Source organism: Convolutriloba macropyga, chromosome 3 (genome assembly GCF_964194025.1).
Source record: "Convolutriloba macropyga chromosome 3, txConMacr16.3, whole genome shotgun sequence".
NCBI lineage: Eukaryota > Metazoa > Xenacoelomorpha > Acoela > Convolutidae > Convolutriloba > Convolutriloba macropyga.
Genome location: NC_134470.1, coordinates 24,856,740 through 24,875,009, shown reverse-complemented (window position 1 = coordinate 24,875,009; position 18,270 = coordinate 24,856,740).

The window sequence follows — 18,270 nt, the reverse complement described above, 5'->3', positions numbered from 1 at the left end:
TCTACCCTACAATACCCTGTCAATCCAGTTGAATGGTATTTTAGGGTAGATAATTGAAGCAGCGATATATTCAACAGATTCCTAACCAAAATATAACTTTTTGTTTTCTAATAAAAAATTTTTTGTTCGTCTGTTTCTTTTACTATTTTTTGAGACTGCGATTCTACGAAGTTATTGCGGTTGTTTTATGGTGGCCTGCCAGCTATCTTCATTTTATTCTACGAAGCTTATTTTCAAATTGGTTCCTTTGATTTGAAGACATTAACGAAAGAGACCTTTGCAAAATTTTTTAGTTTGTTTCTCTTAGTGACTCTCCTTACGTTTTTAATAGCGGCAGAGTGATAGTTGGGGCTATCATTGGCCTTCTCTTGGTTTTTTTTTATTTTGTCGCCAAAATTTTTGTTACAACCATATGAAGTCACAACTCCTTCGATTCTGCTTTTTGTTCATTCATCTACCCTAAAATACCCTGTCAATCTACTTGAAGGGTATTTTAGGGTAGATAATTGAAGCAGCAATATGTTCAACTGATTCCTAAACAAAATATAACTTTTCGGCATTTAATAAAAAAAATTTTGTTGTTCTGTTTCTTTTAGTATTTTTTTAACACTGCAGATCTACGAAGCTATTGTGTCTGTTTTCTGGCGACCTGCCAGATTTGTTTATTTTGTTCTCCCAAGCTGGTTTATAAACTGGTTCCTCTGGTCTGAAAACTTTATTAAAAGCACTTTGCAAAGTCTTTTAACTTGTTTGTTTTTAGTGACTCTCCTTACGTTTTTAATAACCGCACAGCGATACTTGGGGCTATTATTGGCCTTTTCTTGTTTTTTTTTATTTTTTTTGTCAAGATGTTTTTTACGAACATATGACGTCTCGAATCTGCGTTTTGTTTTCTTGTTCATGCAATTTTAGCTGATGTTCGTGCGCGAAGTCATTTGTCGCTCCTATTGCAGCAAATTTTTTGTTCATTCGCGTGACTAATTTTTGGTCACACTTATATTACCTCACTCGCAAAAATGACTTTCGCACTTTAAAAATGAATTTCATTTACTTTAAATCAGAGATAGGGTTAATTGTGTGTGTGTCACTCTAAATGAAGGTTGTTTAAGAGAAGCTATTAGAGGCAAAAAAGATTTGTTCAGATTTTTAATCAAAATATAACATATCAGCCTTCAAGCAAAAGATGACTTTATTTGGTCTGTTCTTTTAAATGTTTTTTGAGACTGCAGATTTACGAGGCTTTTGCGGCTATTTGTTAGCAATCTGCCAGCTATGTTTTTCTCTGGCGGCAAGTTAATTGAAGCAGCGATTTGTTCAACAGATTCCTAACCAAAATATAACTTTTCGTTACCTAATAAAAATGTTTTTGTTCGTCTGTTTCTTTTTTTTGTTTTTTGAGACTTCAGATCTACGAAGTTATTGTGGCTGTTTTCTGGCGGCCTGCCAGCTGTGTTAATTTTATTCTACGAAGCTTATTTGCAAATTGGTTCCTCTGATTTGAACACATTAACGAAAGAGACCTTTGCAAAAGTTTTCATTTGTTTTTCTTTGCAAATCTCCTTACGTTTTTAATAGCGGCAGAGCGATAGTTGGGGCTCTCATTGGCCTTCTTTTAGTTTTTTTTTAATTTGACGTCAACATTCTTGTGACAACCATACGAAGTCACAACTCCTTCGATTCTGCTTTTTTGTTCATTCATCTACCCTAAAATACCCTGTCAATCTAGTTGAAGGGTATTTTAGGGTAGATAATTGAAGCAGCAATATGTTCAACAGATTCCTAACCAGAAGATAACTTTTTGTTTTCTAATAAAAAATTTTTTGTTCGTCTGTTTCTTTTACTATTTTTTGAGACTGCAAATCTACGAAGTTATTGCGGCTGTTTTATGGCGGCCTGTCGGCTATCGTCATTTTTTTCTACGAAGCTCATTTTCAAATTGGTTCCATTGATTTGAAGACATTAACGAAAGAGATTTTAGCAAAAATTTTTATATTGTATCTCTTAGTGACTCTACTTACGTTTTTAATAGCGGCACAGTGATAATTGGGGCTATCATTGGCCTTCTCTTGGTTTTTTTGTCGCCAAAATTTTTGTTGCAAACATATGAAGTCACAACTGCTTCGATTCCGCTTTTTGTTCATTCATCTACACTAAAATACCCTGTCAATCTAGTTGAAGGGTGTTTTAGGGTAGATAATTGAAGCAGCGATATGTTCAACAGATTCCTAACCAAAATATAACTTTTCGTTACCTAATAAAATTGTTTTTGTTCGTCTGTTTCTTTTTTTTTGTTTTTTGAGACTTCAGATCTACGAAGTTATTGTGGCTGTTTTCTGGCGGCCTGCCAGCTATGTTAATTTTATTCTACGAAGCTTATTTGCAAATTGGTTCCTCTGATTTGAACACATTAACGAAAGAGACCTTCGCGAAAGTTTTCATTTGTTTTTCTTTGTGACTCTCCTTACGTTTTTAATAGCGGCAGAGCGATAGTTGGGGCTCTCATTGGCCTTCTTTTAGTTTTTTTTTATTTTGTCGTCAACATTTTTGTTACAACCATATGAAGTCACTACTCCTTCGATTCTGCTTTTTGTTCATTCATCCACCCTACAATACCCTGTCAATCCAGTTGAAGGGTGTTTTAGGGTAGATAATTGAAGCAGCGATATATTCAACAGATTCCTAACCAAAATATAACTTTATGTTTTCTAATAAAAAATTTTTTGTTCGTCTGTTTCTTTTACTATTTTTGAGACTGCGAATCTACGAAGATTTTGCGGTTGTTTTATGGAGGCCTGCCAGCTATCTTCATTTTATTCTACGAAGCTTATTTTCAGATTGGTTCCTCTTATTTGAAGACATTAACGAAAGAGACCTCTTAGTGACTCTCCTTACGTTTTTAATAGCGGCAGAGCGATTGTTGGAGCTATCCTTGGTCTTCTTTTTGGTTTTTTGTTTTGTCCTCAACAAATTTGTACAACCATTTGAAGTCACAGCTACTTCGGAAATGCTTTTTAATCATTCATCTACCCTACAATACCCTGTCAATCCAGTTGAATAGTATTTTAGGGTAGATAATTGAAGCAGCGATATATTCAACAGATTCCTAACCAAAATATAACTTTTTGTTTTCTAATAAAAAATTTTTTGTTCGTCTGTTTCTTTTACTATTTTTTGAGACTGCGAATCTAGGAAGTTATTGCGGTTGTTTTATGGCGAACTGCCAGCTATCTTCATTTTATTCTACGAAGCTTATTTTCAAATTGGTTCCTCTGATTTGAAGACATTAACGAAAGATACCTTTGCAAAATTTTTTAGTTTGTTTCTCTTATTGACTCTCCTTACGTTTTTAATAGCGGCACAGTGATAGTTGGGGCTCTCCTTGGCCTTCTCTTGGTTTTTATTAATTTGTCGCCAAAATATTTGTTACAAACATATGAAGTCACAACTCCTTCGATTCTGCCTTTTGTTCATTCATCTACCCTAAAATACCCTGTCAATCTAGTTGAAGGGTATTTTAGGGTAGATAATTGAAGCAGCAATATGTTCAACTGATTCCTAAACAAAATATAACTTTTCGGCATTTAATAAAAAATTTTTTGTTGTTCTGTTTCTTTTAGTATTTTTTTAACACTGCAGATCAACGAAGCTATTGTGTCTGTTTTCTGGCGACCTGCCAGATTCGTTTTTTTTGGTCTCCGAAGCTTGTTTATAAACTGGTTCCTCTGGTTTGAAAACTTTATTAAAAGCACTTTGCAAAGTTTTTTAACTTGTTTGTTTTTAGTGACTCTCCTTACGTTTTTAATAACCGCACAGCGATACTTGGGGCTTTTATTGGCCTTCTCTTGTTTTTTTTATTTTTTTTGTCAAGATTTTTGTTACGACCATATGACGTCTCAAATCTGCGTTTTGTTTTCTTGTTCATGCAATTTTAGCTGATGTTCGTGCGCGACGTCATTTGTCGCTCCTATTGCAGCAAATTTTTTGTTCATTCGCGTGACTAATTTTTGGTCACACTTATATTACCTCACTCGCAAAAATGACTTTCGCACTTTAAAAATGAATTTCATTTACTTTAAATCAGAGATAGGGTTAATTGTGTGTGTGTCACTCTAAATGAAGGTTGTTTAAGAGAAGCTTTTAGAGGCAGCAAAGATTTGTACAGATTTTTAATCAAAATATAACATATCAGCCTTCAAGCAAAAGATGAATTTATTTGGTCTGTTCTTTTAAATGTTTTTTGAGACTGCAGATTTACGAGGCTTTTACGGCTATTTTTTAGCAATCTGCCAGCTATGTTTTTCTCTGGCGGCAAGTTTTAGATTAGGATTCTCTTTTTTTATAAAAAATGATCAATATTTCTCAAAGATTGTTTCTAAATTGGACCCCAGCAAATCAGTAATACTGTCTTTGTATCTTTAGCTTTTTCCATTCCGATATCATTGTACTTTTTGTTGAAAAATAGCTAATAAGTGTCTTCCCTACCAAATGGAAAAACAGTGAAGTAGTGCCAATCTTCAAGGACGGAGACCACCAGCTAACATGCGACTATTGTCCCATCAGACTCTCGGCTGGAGTCTCAAAATACTAGAAAAGTTGGTCTTTGATGAATTTTTTTTCTTCCTTTCACCTCAAAAGTCCCAAAGGCAAGGGGATTTCCTTAGATAACAATCTACAACCAGCAACCTGATTCAATAAGTAATCATAGTTTGACAGAAGATTACAAAAATTGATCATAAAAATCACTCAAAGCCTTCTTCAGTTTGAAGCAAAACTTATCAAACACTTCTATGCCAAATTTTAGCTATGCATCTTCCCTGTTGAAGCCCAAAAAGTCTGTCTTCATGGTACTCGAAAGCGTCCAACGCAAAACAATTAGATGGATTCTTGGCACCAATTGTCTTATCTACAAAATTGGTCTGTTAAAACTTTGCTTCGTATCATTATCTATATAAAAAAATTTCACGTGATTCTACTATTTGCCAACAAACTGCTTGGTAGAGATTACACAAGCTGGAGGGACTATATTACAATCGTGTACACATCGTTGCACACGTGTACAATCAATACGAAACTTCAGATGTCAGTTTTTCTGACAGAAAAACTACGAATGGACCAGAGCAATTAAAGTGCCAAAAAATCTGCAATGTTTTGAAGTGTGAAATCTTTTTTGATGAAAAATACAAAAAACTTCTGCACCTCGTGCATGAGTTTTTCAATTTGAAGTTCAATGAACAAAAGTCCTCCGCATTGCCAATGTCAAGTATAAGTTCACGCTGCAAAGTGTGGACAAAAATGGACATATATGAACCCTCGAATAGACCTATTGTTTGTCCACAAGCCTTTGTTATTATTTATTTTATTATTATTATTATTATTATTATTATTATTATCATTATTATTTTTATTGTTTTTATCATATTATTTTAATTTTTTTGTTATTATTGTTACTATTACTATTATTATAATCTTTATTATATTATTTTGGGATGCAAATGATAATGTACTCAACTGAGGAGGCACAAATTTAAAATTTACTTGTAACAACAGGAGCCTTCTCGCGTTAATTTTTACTTAGAGGGTCTAACTCTATTACAAGTCTACACTCTTTGCTATCGGTCTTAAATGAAGAAATTGAAATCAATATTGCGATTGAATTACTTGGGTTTCAAACATATACGATAAGGAAAATAATAGAAAGCGATGAAAATCAAGAATAGATAGCAATGAAATCAATCTTGAAAATTAGGCCTCTAACTTAAGATTAAATAAATTACTTTCCTTTTAGCTGTGATTTTTGAATTTTTTGATAATGATTTTCTATGAAATGAACATGTTCAGTTACTCGAGTTGCATAAAATGATTGTGACGACACAAACAAGCAAAGTTGGAGAATTCCCGTTTTCCACATTCTTATTAACAGCTCTCAATCGAAGTTGATAGCATTTATATTACTGGTGTTTTTCATACGATTTTTAGCTGAAAGATTTTTTCTGACCGCTTCCACTCTTCATCCTCAAACACAAGATAAACAGGTGAAGCCTGGAGTTCATAAAACTCTCTCCTTGCGTTTGACTGGTCTCTAAGTATTGGATTCACAGAAAAGTTTAAGACACATTAATTCATAATATATAAGGTAGTTCTTAGAGTTTGACACCTCCTCATTAAGCCTTCCATTCCCTCTTAAACAAACCCTCTACCCTTTACTTCTCCCCTCCACCTCCACACTCTACCTCATTCCAACCGTTAACGACGACACGCCCCCCACATGCGCTCAATCCACCCCCTCAATAAAGTTTAATCTAGCCTACCTATGCCACTACAATGGACATAGCAACCTTTTGCCAGTCGTTTGAGAGGATATTCTTGACATTAGTTGGTTTTTGTAGGAATCTTCTGTCTATTCTTTAGTTAGTTTGTATTCAAGCAAAAATTGTTCATAAAGTGATTCAAGGTCTTTAACTAAAATTTTCTGCTTAAATTGTCCTGGAATAGTTACAACTAACAGTCATTTACTTTTCAAAATATGATTGAGGTTACTATTTCTTTGCTAATTGTTTACTTATTGCAGGGAACATTTGTTAATTTTTGCATTTATAAAGTAATAAGTTTTTTCGAGGAAGAATAATTTGATAGAAAATGTTATTTTAAGCGATTGTAAAATCTCGAAACATTGGTCTTGCTCTCTAAGTCTTCGATTGAATCAAGTAAGAACGTAATATTCTCTACTATTACGCTTAAGCCAATGTCGTCTATAAAAATCCGGAGAAGAAATGGAAGACAACTTAGAATTTTATAAATAATCAGTTTTTTCGAGGAAGAAAAATTTGATAGAAAATGTTATTTTAAGCGATTGTAAAATCTCGAAACATTGGTCTTGCTCTCTAAGTCTTCGATTGAATCAATTAAGAACGTAACATTCTCTACTATTACGCTTAAGCCAATGTCGTCTATAAAAAGCCGGAGAAGAAATGGAAGACAACTTTTTTGGAAGAATTTTTTCTCGGAAATTCTAAAACTCCCAATTTATTTTGTTTTCGATCCATTTTTGTCCTTCAGAAGTTTTCTCGTATCTCATCAAAGTAATAATGTCTTAACTCTGTTAAATTGGCCATTTTAAAGCGTTACTAGCCAAAAACGTGAAAGCAGGCAGAGGAGTTTTCACTTGTTAAATAACAACTACTAGAGAATTTTTTGGAAGTGGGAATTTATTCAATATTGAATTAATAGCTGAAAAAAATTATTCTTAAAAATTTCTCTAATCTGATTTAGCACTCTTCAGAGCTTTGTGAATACTTATTCCAAACGTGCTGCTTAAAGAGAAATTTTTAATCATGATGAATTTTTAATGCCAAAAACTGTTGAAAATGGCATCCTCAAAAGTTTCTTCTTGCTTTTATTGTTTTTCCGCAGTTATCTTTTCCTTGTAATTTTGAATTGATTGAAAATAAGTGTTTTTAATTGCTCTTGAACAAAGTTATTAGCAATTATTGTGAACGTGCTTGTCTTTTTTATGCACATTTTTCGCTTGACCATTTTGCGCTTCTCTTCTAGAACATTCTTTGACTTCTCAAGTGAATTTTTCACTTTTTTGTTTATCATTGTTGAGTGATCTCTATTGCTCTCACTCCGAAGTAAAGCTTGATGCTAAAATGAAATCGGTTGCAGCGTAGCAAAAGCAAGTGATTCATAACGCAGTGGTTAGTGCGGGTGGTTCTGGATAAGGAGACTGGTTCGAATCCCGGCGGGGAAAGATTTAGTTTTGCACCCATAAAGAAGAATTCACCTAGGCTACAACCCCTGAGTTAAATTGCCTCGCCTATCGCGTTCAAGAGCAATTTTGTTTTTTTTTTCTGCAAATGAAACAGTCGTTTACTTAATTATCCCAGTGTACGAAAACAAATTCAAGAAAGGCAGCAAAACTGTAGCCACATAAACCTCAACTAAACATAACCAATTATTGAGTCGGCAAAATAGAGGAAATCATCCTTGAACTCTGAAGTTACTTTCAGATATTTGTCAGCTTAAGGCAAGTTGCTTACTTCTTAATTTATCTTCCAACGACTGAAAGGGAAATGATGCAAACGTTTGGAGATAGATATGGTTTTAAGCCAAGTCACAAAGTATAGATGAATAAATTGCAGATAACGTTTATGGATGATCTGTTAAAATACAGGAAACAACGAAAATTTCAAAATTGATGACAAGTAAATAACTTTCCAGGAAATCATATTTTCCTCTGTATATTCTTCGATTTTAATTATAAATAAGTTTAAGTTGGATTTTTAACCTGGCGATGGTAGTTATAGTGAAAACGTTCGTACATTGAATTTTATTGTTTTATGTCTTAAACAACTTGTACATTTGCTTCAAGCACTTGGCACCCATCGCATGGAAATATGAGACTAATGGAATGCTTTCAAAAAGTGCGTTGAAGTGGATAACGGGCTATAGGAATGCGTCGTACTTTGAAAACATGGTATCCCTAAGATTACTTCCGCTTCCTATGTTTTTGCAACTCAATGACTTACTTCTATTGTCTAAACTGTACCATGATAAAGAAAACGCACTTCCATTGATAGAAACCTATGAACCCCAATATGGTAGAGTTAAAAGCAGATTATTCAAAATTCCAAAACTGAGAACCGAGAAATTCAGAGAGAACTTTTACTTTCGAACTGCCAAATTTGCCAACAATCTATAGCAGCCGCCCGTGCGCAATATGTATTATCTTTTGTAATTGAGCGTGGTACTTGTTTAAAATACAAGGATTGAAGTTTAATTAATAAGTAGATAAAAGCAGAAGGGAATGGTTTCAAATAAATGAAGATCTAATTGAGTGATTAACTCTGAAGGTAGGTTTATTGTTCAATGAATGAGTTTTATCCTCAGTTTTGTCCGTACCCAATATCGGTTCTATCACCGTGGTAAAATAACCAAATAAATACTGATATGTCACAATTGTTAGCATTGCTCGAAGCCCGAGCTTTGTCTATTTCAATCTGTCGACACTTATCAAGATTGTGTCAGTCATTAATCAAGTAAAAAATTAAAATTTAAACAAAATCTTTGACCTTGAAACCCAAGGTTTTTAGTACATCTTTTTTTTACATACGTGTGACACTCACACTGCCCCCCTCTCAATAAGAATAGAGTGTTCCACTCACTCACATAAAATCAAACAAATTTTACAGCTCTTGATGCATGCACGTTTTAAAATACAAAAATTTGTACTTTTCATATAAAAAGTTTAGGTATCAGTTTTCGTCATTCATGACTTTCTCTGCCTCGTCGAGCCCGAAATAAGTGTACGCCTCTCGCGCCCCATCATTCATCAGTATTTAGTATGCTCGATTAATGGTCTTGAAAAACTCCTCATCTCCAACAGCATCAGGGTGCATCAACAAGCTCATTTTGTGGTAGTGTTTTTCGATCAGATCTTTTGAAGCAGAACTTTTTACCAACAAAATCTCGTACATTGTCACAGGCCGATTCAATACATTTTTATTCCGAATCCCGAATAAACACTTTTCTGTGGCATTCGTTTTGGCTTTCTCGTTCTTCAAAGAATGCTTTTGTTTATCAATTATAGTGTCTTTCCTTCTGCACTCACTCGCCAAGTACTGGTTATAGTTTTCCAACTGCTGAAGTTCTGACCTCAATTGATCATTCTCTTTCCCATTTTCTCCATGGCTTCGCTCTTTTTTTCAGTATTGACTTTTATATCGGCCAACTCCTGCTTAAGTAAGTCGAATGACTGCTCTTGTTCGGCATTTCTAAATGCCGCCGCCTTTAGGTTATCTCTTAGCGCCTCACACTCGGCGCTCAGTTTTCTCAATGCTTCTCTTGTTGCCTCTTTGGCTTTGTCGCAATGTTTGTCTAGTTTTTGTCGAAGCTCGACAAGATCCTTTTGGAGTAAAGAGTTCGTACTCTTCAATTTCTCTAACTGCGCGCACTGGTTTTGCAGTTCCACTTCAGTCTGCAGAGCTTGGGACTGAATATTGGCGGGTGCCAGAAGGTCTAGTGCAGACACCTTTCGCGTCCGTGACAGACAAGATTCAACTCCGTACACTCCCAGGGAAATCTCCGAAATAATTTTTCACAACTTTGGCATATAGTACACATATTCACCAATTTGTGGGGTCTCACTGCCTGCTATGTTTAATAGAAACCATTTTTGCTTCTAACGTTTCTCAATGTTTTCAGTCTTGATCTCAAGACTTTTCCCTTATTTTTATTGGTCTTGACCTCAAGACAACTCTTTTTCGTTTTTTTGGTCTTGAACTCAAGACAACTCATTTAAATTTTTTTTTGATCTTGAACTCAAGACAACTCATTTTAATTTTTTTTCGTCCTGAACTCAAGACAAGTCATTTTCATTCATTTTTTTGGTCCTGAACTCAAGACAAGTCATTTTCACTTTTTTTTGGTCTTGAACTCAAGAAAACTCATTTTCATTTTTTTTTTATTATTTTTTTTACACAACCGACTCTTTCAAGGACTCTTTCTCTTCAATCATTTTCTTTTGTTCTCGGCGCTCATTAATTAATTTGAGTAGTTGATTATACATACGTGTTTCCGTTACAGGGTCGAGATTCCGCAACAGTTGTTGCCAGGATGCTCCATTAATGACTAATCCTAAATAGATGAACAATTTAGGAAAATTTTTCACAACTTGGAATATGAGGTAGGCTGTTAAGACTGACACAGCAATGTCCTTAGCTTTTAACCAAACGTATAAGCTTTCAGTTTTTAAGTTACAAAAAATTGTTATTTCATTTGTTAGAAAAAATTGTTTTTGGAACTAAGCGTTCCAATGAATAATACTTTCATGACTGTATTTTCCATCCGAATCTCGGAATGCTTCCCGACTGATAATTCCTTTACTATTATGGCGAATTGTTCGAGCAATTTGACTCTGTTTTACGTCTGATATGGAGATGGAGAAAAGGCTGCGATGCAGGTTTTCATCACTTACATTTAAGTTATTACTCATCGACCACTGATATATCTCACGATTGAATTCCTTCAGCGTTTCTCCATATTGTTGAAAACTGCCGTCTTCTAATTTCACAACATTTGGGTACAGCGGGTTGCATGCAGCGACTGTATAATTATGATACAAAATTTTTGTAATATGGTCCATATATCTAATAGAAGAAAAATTCGGACCCTCTACTAACACAGGATATTCTTCTATGCAGAAAGGAAGTTTAGTTATTGTTGCTACCATCTTTGCACCTTTATAAACATATAACACAGATCCTGCTCTTTCGACGTGAGTTCCTTTCTTGAAGAGCGTTACCGATGGACTAACAACGTTTTTTGATATTTCAATCATAGTTTGAATTTTTAGTCGTTGAATCTCGCATTGGAGCGTTCTAATTTTCATTAAAAAAATTTCTCTCTCCTTGAGAAGTTCGAAATTTGAGGTGTCAACAACGCTTGAAAAAAACATTTCCATGGTTATTTTAAGATTACCAGTTTTCAGTTCTAAACTTTCCTCGGAGTAAAAAACACCTGGATTTCCGGTTGTTTTCACCTGCTGTCCACACAAACTAATTGCTTTTTCCTCTAAGATTTCTAATGCAAAATCTTCATATTTGTTTTTGTGTAAAATTTTTCCGCTGATAAAAGTGGTCTTGTTGTTACCAAAAATTTTTACAGGGTCATCCTTATTAAAGTGTTTGATCGTTTGACATGTTTTCTCACCTTGATTTTCAAAAACAAATTTACTAAGTCGTCTTCAAAATACGTGGTTTTGATAAAAAACAGTTTTCGAGAAACCTAGGGGATCCTTAGAGCTTAAGAGGTTTCTTTGTATCAGCTTTCCCCAAATTGTTCTGATGTAAAGTTTTGCATTGATCATCACATTTCCAATAAATTTTACTTCTGTAGGTGAAACCCACTCTACTGGCTCAGCATTCATAGCACCGTCACGATTATTTTTTTCATGAAGCTCGGGCTATGCTCCTCGGCATAAGTAGTTTCTCTTGCTCGTTGTAGAATCTTTTCGGTTCCTGAATTGTTGACTGTAAAGGTTTTATCTCCAAAACTTGGTAAAGCAAAGTTTTTGTTTTGCCAAATGCTCCTACAGGTTCCCTCGTTTAATGGATGTATGGATTTTAGGAGTCTTGAGTTTTTGGTAATAAAGACAACATCGTCATAAACATTGCTCTTTTTAAGTGCAGACACAGTACATGCCGCTTCATACATGCAAATTCTTAATTTTATCTCGGGCTGAACCTCAGCATATATCAAACTACCGTCTTCTTGTTTTTGATACTCGAATTTTGTTATCACAGTTTGTACTGTGATCAAGAGAATATATTTTTGTTGATACGATATTGTCAAAATCATAGCCGTATAATTTAATACAAAGTGAAGGAGAAGCAAAAATGGCTAGCAATGCCAGATACAAACATAGTCATATTCGATCTCCATCACACGATGCTCCAAATGAACTGGTCCTTCTTTTCGATTCCATTAATTCTTTCTGGATTTCCCTGAAACAAAACATCATCAGTTTCCTGGCTGCTAAAGTACTCCTCATCTTGCTCAGTAAAGTAATTTTTTAATCTCTCTCTCTCAGGCACCGATTTTAATCAACTGCTAGACCTTGTAGCCATTTTTGGTGCCTTGGGATTACTATTAATATTTTCTTCAGTACTTTTTGTTTTACTACTAGATTCCGGTTGCTTTTTTTCTGGTTTTGGAATTTTTGTTTCTGCTGGTTTTTTTTCAGCGTACTCTGTAGCTTTTGATGAAGTTGCACCTCCTTCCTCGGAACATTTTGTGCCTTCTCTTGCCCTTTAGAGGTTTCTTGCTCTGATTCTTTAGCTTCATTCTCAGACGTTTCATTTGTAACATTTCGTGAATCGTTAGCATCCTCAGCTTCGGATTGATCTTCTGTGTTTAAATTGCTTTCACTGTCTGTTGATGATTCTATTTCAATTATGTCGCCATCGTCTGAGCTGTTCAAATTGCTATTCTTGTGCTCTTTAATGGTTGTTTTTAGTTTCGCCTGAGGCTCAGGCGTGAATGGTTTCTCTCGTGTTTTATATTTCGTCAATCGGTCAAAATGGACCTTGATAGCTTTCCTCGTCTTTTTATCTTCTACTTTGAAATTCAAATCGTTTATAATTTCAACAATTATGTATGTTCCTCTATAGAAAGAGGTAAATTTTCTTGTTTCTCCTTTTTTAACCGTTGTGTTGAAAACTAACACGTCTTCGCCAACTTTATAGCTCGGCCCATACTTACTGCGATCATAATACGACTTCTGACGTTCTTGTTCGACATCCATATACTCTTGCATCAACTGGTGCGTTTCCTGTAGTTTCTGGTTCATCGTGAAAACATAGTCACTTGGTGTTGCATATATTGTGGTCTGTGGTGTGCTATAGATGCAGTCTATAGGTAGCGACAGTGGACAACCCAGTACCACAAACGCTGGGCTGTATCTTGTTGCACTATGAATTGATGATCGATATGCCATCATCGCTAAAGGTAGAAAATTGGACCACTCGTGCTGGTATTGTCCTATATATTTGGAGCGGCTTTCTTCTTTTGTTCGATTTGTTCGTTCAATCATCAGCTTCCCTTGTTGGTGGTAGGATGTGGCTGATGTCCTCTGAATTCCTAGTTCACTGCAAAGACTACAAAACAATTTAGACAAAAAGTTTGACCCTTGGTCACTGTGTAGGTTGACTGGACAGCCGAATCTTACTATCCAGTGTTCATCAAACGTTTTTGCCACAGTTTTTGCCTCTTGATTGGGTAACGCTACGGCTTCGTACCACTTAATGAATTGATCACCGATAAGCAAAATGTACTTTTTTCCCTGAGACTGGGGAAGTGGACCCATGACATCAAGAGATACTTGCCAAAATGGATGACTAGGTTTCCATTTTGTGAGTGAATGCCGATGTTTCTGCTTAGTGTCTTTCCTTTTTAGGCAAACGTCACAGCTTTCTATTCAATTTCTTACGTCCCTTCTCATGCACGGCCAATAAAGCCTTTCGCAAGCTCTTTTGTACGTTTTCTCTATACCAAAGTATCCTGTGCTAGGCGAATCATGCAACAGCTCAAGAACGTTGGACACTCTACCCCAGGGTACCAGCATTTGGTAAACAGTTTCAAAGTTAGGTTCTGTTTGGTGTTTTCGATACAAAATCCCTTCTATGAAAAAAAGATTTTTATACTGAACCCAGTATTTCCATAACTCCTTTGAAGCTCCGTTTCTCATTTGCCGTGGTTCGGGTCTTTTTTTTTGTTTATGACCCATGAATATACTTTTTTGAGTATATTGTCACTTTGCTGCGAATCTCGCAGTTTTACTCTCTGTAGTTTGTGTAACTGCCAACCTCGACTACTATAGTCGGTATCGTCTTGTTCTCTGTCTAGCGCAATAGCGTTAACAAAAGCTGTTTGTTCCTCATCTTCTGTGTTTATGCGCGAAAGACAGTCAGCTTGTGGGATTTTCTTTCCTGCTCTATGCTTGATGTCAAAATTAAATTGCACAAGTTTCTCTATCCATCTTGCGACCATACCGTCCGGTTCTTTAAAACTATAGATCCACACGAGAGCCCTGTGGTCCGTTATAATTAAAAAATGCTGACCAAGTAAATGGTTTTTTAAAATAATGGGTAAAACGAACTATTGCGAATAATTCCCGCTTAGTTGCTGAGTAGTTTTGTTGACTTTCACTCAAAGTTTTGCTAGCATATGCAATAACTCTATCTTCAGTTCCTTGTTTTTGTGTAAGAATTGCTCCGATGCCTGTCAACGATGCATCGGTAGTTAATGTTTATTGATCCCTATCGTTTGGATATCCTAAAACGGGGGCTTCCAAAAGCTTTTTCTCCAACTCTGCTACGGCAATTGTGCACTCTGTACTCCATTCAAATTTATTTGATTTATTTAGTAACCTGTAAAAAGGTTCTGCTGTTTTTCCGAAACCCGGAATGAATTTTCGATAATAGCCCACAAGGCCCAGGAAAGCCCTGACGTCTTTTAGGGATGATGATTCTTTCATTTTTTCTACCGCTCTTACTTTCTCTGGGTCGAACTCGACACCACTCTCAGATATAATATGTTCTAAAAAGCTGACGCGTTTTTGGAAGAAATTGCATATTGATCCTTTAATCGTTAATCCATTCTCCGATAAACGTAGGAAATCCAGCTCTAACCATTTCAGATGTTCTTCGAAGTTTCTTCCAAAAACGATAACGTCGTCTAGATAAACTAAAGCTACTTCGTAAGAGAGACAAACAAAAATCAATTCCATTAGGTTTTGCAGAAGCTAGTCCCATAGGGGGTCTTTTCCACTTATATAGGCCCAAAGGTGTTATAAAAGTTGTTACATTTTAACACTCTTCTTCCAGCGCCATTTTAAAAAAAACCGACAGAAGATCAACGTTTGAGAAGTACATGTTTCCCTCCAGTGAATCAATAACCTCATTAATTTGTGGTAAAGGCCAGCATGTTTTCTCTATTTGTTTGTTTAGACCACGGTAGTCTACAACTAAGTGGTAGGTTCCGTCTTTTTTTGGTACCAGTAATGATGGTGCTGCCCAATCGGAGTGTGTTGGTTCAACTAAGTCATCTCGTTCCAAGTCTTCAACAATTTTCTTCATGGCTTTTCCTTTCTCAAAGCTCATGCTGCCGTATGTACGTCTGAGTGGCACAGCATCCTATTTTAAATTTATTTTATGATAAATTTGGTCGCAAAATCCCATATCATTTGAGTTTCGCGAAAATATCACTTCATATTTTGTGCAAAGTGACCTCACTTTTGTCATTTCCTCACAAGACAAGCTCATTGAAATTGAGTTCACGTGTTTCTCAAAATCAAATTCATCCCTATGCTTTTTAATATTGTCAGGGTTATTTTGTTGTACTCTTGAAATTTTTTCAATGTTTTCTGCACATGCGATTCTCGCATTTTTGTAAACTTTCTTTGGTTCTAATGTAGGGTTCAGAACTTGAACCCATACGACATCATCAACCATGTCATTCAGCGATCTCGCTGTTAATAAGTATGATTTGTCTTCAAACTCTTTCATGGGTTCGACTATAATTTCTGTTTGCTGTGTTATGTTACCTTCTTCATCGATAGTTTTGCATTAAATGAAACCCTCGCAGCGACGAGGTAATTCGTGATCCTCAGCAGCAATTAAAAACAGATTCTTATTACTTCGTTGGGATGGGGACTATTGTAATGTTTTCCCAATTGCCCCGCAAAAAGTTTTTCTGAGATTTAAAATACAGTCAAAATTGCACAAGAATTCCATGCCTAATAAACAAGGCGTTATCTCAATTCTGGTCGATAGAATTTCAACTGTTATTTCACATGTAAATTTTTGAAGTTGATCTTGAATATCTTCTGACCCCATTATAGGCATTTTCCCTTGTTGGCAGCTATTATATTTTTATTGCACATTCTGATCTGGCTCGGTTCCCCCAATTGCTTGTAGAGTGTGTCGCTTATAATATTAGCACTACTTCCACTATCAATTAAGGCCATTATCAATTTGAATTTTATCATTATTTTTGCAAACAACGCCTCCACTGGGCTATTTCCGCCACGCAAGGTTTTTACGTAGCCGGTTGAAAATGAAGCCCTGCCATTTCCAGCTAGTTCTCGTTTAAATACGGACAATTTCAATTGAAGTGATTTGGGCTCCCAAATTCGAACCAATTTTTGCATTCCCTAGATGCATGGTTTCGCTGACCGCAACGGCGAAATTTTTCCTTCTCGAAACTCACCGCTGCCTTCGACTGCTCGGCACGACTCTCGTGCGATCGATCTCGGCTTCTGTTCTCAACTCCCGTGTTAGCGAACGCGCTCTACTTTTGTAATTGTTTCGTCTATGCTCAGCGCTGCATCTGGTATAGCTGTTAGTACTTCTCTTTCTATCTCCGTTCTCTCTTGAACTTCGCTCACTACCGCGCAGAAACTCTTTTGGCCGCGCTCCTTGCGATGAAAACTTTTGATTCTCTTGCCTATTAGGTTGATTAGTCTGCAGTGTTCGCACTAAATCGTTAATCTAAATAACTAGTTGTGTGTTTTCACTCGACTGGATGGCAGAAACCCGCGGCTCATTATCCTCCTCCTCAATTCTCTTGACCGCTTCAATGTGTAGTGCTCTTTCTAAAGTTTTGTCTAAAGTCATATCCGCGTCACCCACGTTCTTTCTCAGGTCGAGTCGCACCCGACTATTTTCTATGCCTTCGAGGAATCCCCTCAAAATGAGATGTTCTCTTATCCCATTAGACTCCTGAGGGTATCCTTTCAAGGCTAAAGTTTGCAAATCACCGAGAAAATCTCTTAATTTTTTACCGGGCTGCTGGACTCTCCTAGCTAGCCTCCCCGAGAACACTACTGGTTTCTCATTATAATGTTGTCTGAAAGCCTTTAGGGTCTCGTCATAACTCTTTCTAGTGTCCTCCGAAAGTGTACGATAGAAATCAATAGCCGAGTTTCGTAACCTTAACGCGAAATAATGCGGCCGTTCATCAAATTCGGTCTCGGCGCCGTTTACTGTTTCTTTTCTTTGCCACTTTTGAAGTTGTGACAAGAACTCAAAGTGTGCAACATAACTTTCAAAATCATTTGATCCAGTTAACGGTTCCGGTAAGAGCGTTTTTGATGAGTGCCGCGCCATCCTTATTTTATTTAAAAGCTGTTGTTATTCAAAATATTTCACTAATTCTGTGCGAAACTTGAACTATTTTTCCGACAATCTATTTAACAGCTTTTAAATATGATTGAAACTCTAATTCCCTCTTCAATAAATGCAAAAAACTCGAGGTTTAAGGCTTGAGTTTAAGTAAAATTAAGTCAAATTAAAATACTGATGTTTCTGAACGCGATTTTTTTAATCAAAAAAACATGTACGCCCTTATTTAGGCTATTCGAATTTTTAGGGGGTACTAACTTGAAAGTTCCAAGATGGCAGTTGTTCTTGTCGAATACCGACAGCAGTCCAAAATTCCTCTTCCGGGTCGTGATGTTAAGATGTCGAACTCGAGTTGAAAAGTTGGTTTTCAAACAAAAAAAAATAGATTTCTCTTGCAAATTAATACAACGCTCAATATTATTGGGTGGTGGTTTTCTATTTACTTTTAATCTCTGTCGCCACTATAGCAGCTGCCCGTACGCAATATGTATTATCTTTTGTAATTGAGCGTGGTACTTGTTTAAAATACAAGGATTGAAGTTTAATTAATAAGTAGATAAAAGCAGAAGAGAATGGTTTCAAATAAATG